This window comes from Heterodontus francisci, unplaced genomic scaffold (genome assembly GCF_036365525.1).
Source record: "Heterodontus francisci isolate sHetFra1 unplaced genomic scaffold, sHetFra1.hap1 HAP1_SCAFFOLD_276, whole genome shotgun sequence".
Taxonomy (NCBI): Eukaryota; Metazoa; Chordata; class Chondrichthyes; order Heterodontiformes; family Heterodontidae; genus Heterodontus; species Heterodontus francisci.
Genome location: NW_027141021.1, coordinates 1735463 through 1737873, shown reverse-complemented (window position 1 = coordinate 1737873; position 2411 = coordinate 1735463).

The following is a 2411-nucleotide window of genomic DNA, read 5'->3' as shown; positions in this document are numbered from 1 at the left end:
AGGACATGGATAGTTTAGCAGAATGGACAGACAGTCAGGATGATAGTAATTGACTGAAACAGGACATTGATAGTTTAGCAGAATGGACAGACAGTCAGGATGATAGTAATTGACTGAAACAGGACATGGATAGTTTAGCAGAATGGACAGGCTGTCAGGATGATAGTAATTGACTGAAACAGGACATGGATGGTTTAGCAGAATGGACAGACAGTCAGGATGATAGTAATTGACTGAAACAGGACATGGATAGTATAGCAGAATAGATAGACAGTCAGGATGATAGTAATTGACTGAAACAGGACATTGATAGTTTAGCAGAAAGGACAGACAGTCAGGATGATAGTAATTGACTGAAACAGGACATTGATAGTTTAGCAGAATGGACAGACAGTCAGGATGATAGTAATTGACTGAAACAGGACATGGATAGTTTAGCAGAATGGACAGACAGTCAGGATGATAGTAATTGACTGAAACAGGACATTGATAGTTTAGCAGAAAGGACAGACAGTCAGGATGATAGTAATTGACTGAAACAGGACATGGATAGTTTAGCAGAATGGACAGACAGTCAGGATGATAGTAATTGACTGAAACAGGACATGGATATTTTAGCAGAATGGACAGACAGTCAGGATGATAGTAATTGACTGAAACAGGACATTGATAGTTTAGCAGAAAGGACAGACGGTCAGGATGATAGTAATTGACTGAAACAGGACATGGATAGTTTAGCAGAATGCACAGACAGTCAGGATGATAGTAATTGACTGAAACAGGACATGGATAGTTTAGCAGAATGGACAGACAGTCAGGATGATAGTAATTGACTGAAACAGGACATTGATAGTTTAGCAGAATGGACCGAAAGTCAGGATGATAGTAATTGACTGAAACAGGACATGGATAGTTTAGCAGAATGGACAGAGAGTCAGGATGATAGTAATTGACTGAAACAGGACATTGATAGTTTAGCAGAATGGACAGACAGTCAGGATGATAGTAATTGACTGAAACAGGACATTGATAGTTTAGCAGAATGGACAGACAGTCAGGATGATAGTAATTGACTGAAACAGGACATGGATAGTTTAGCAGAATGGACAGACAGTCAGGATGATAGTAATTGACTGAAACAGGACATTGATAGTTTAGCAGAATGGACAGACAGTCAGGATGATAGTAATTGACTGAAACAGGACATGGATAGTTTAGCAGAATGGACAGACAGTCAGGATGATAGTAATTGACTGAAACAGGACATTGATAGTTTAGCAGAATGGACAGAGAGCCAGGATGATAGTAATTGACTGAAACAGGACATGGATAGTTTAGCAGAATGGACAGACAGTCAGGATGATAGTAACTGACTGAAACAGGACATTGATAGTTTAGCAGAATGGACCGACAGTCAGGATGATAGTAATTGACTGAAACAGGACATGGATAGTTTAGCAGAATGGACAGACAGTCAGGATGATAGTAATTGACTGAAACAGGACATGGATAGTTTAGCAGAATGGACAGACAGTCAGGATGATAGTAATTGACTGAAACAGGACATTGATAGTTTAGCAGAATGGACCGACAGTCAGGATGATAGTAATTGACTGAAACAGGACATTGATAGTTTAGCAGAATGGACAGAGAGTCAGGATGATAGTAATTGACTGAAACAGGACATTGATAGTTTAGCAGAATGGACAGACAGTCAGGATGATAGTAATTGACTGAAACAGGACATTGATAGTTTAGCAGAATGGACAGACAGTCAGGATGATAGTAATTGACTGAAACAGGACATGGATAGTTTAGCAGAATGGACAGACAGTCAGGATGATAGTAATTGACTGAAACAGGACATTGATAGTTTAGCAGAATGGACAGACAGTCAGGATGATAGTAATTGACTGAAACAGGACATGGATAGTTTAGCAGAATGGACAGACGGTCAGGATGATAGTAATTGACTGAAACAGGACATTGATCGTTTAGCAGAATGGACAGAGAGCCAGGATGATAGTAATTGACTGAAACAGGACATGGATAGTTTAGCAGAATGGACAGACAGTCAGGATGATAGTAACTGACTGAAACAGGACATTGATAGTTTAGCAGAATGGACCGACAGTCAGGATGATAGTAATTGACTGAAACAGGACATGGATAGTTTAGCAGAATGGACAGACAGTCAGGATGATAGTAATTGACTGAAACAGGACATGGATAGTTTAGCAGAATGGACAGACAGTCAGGATGATAGTAATTGACTGAAACAGGACATTGATAGTTTAGCTGAATGGACCGACAGTCAGGATGATAGTAATTGACTGAAACAGGACATTGATAGTTTAGCAGAATGGACAGAGAGTCAGGATGATAGTAATTGACTGAAACAGGACATTGAT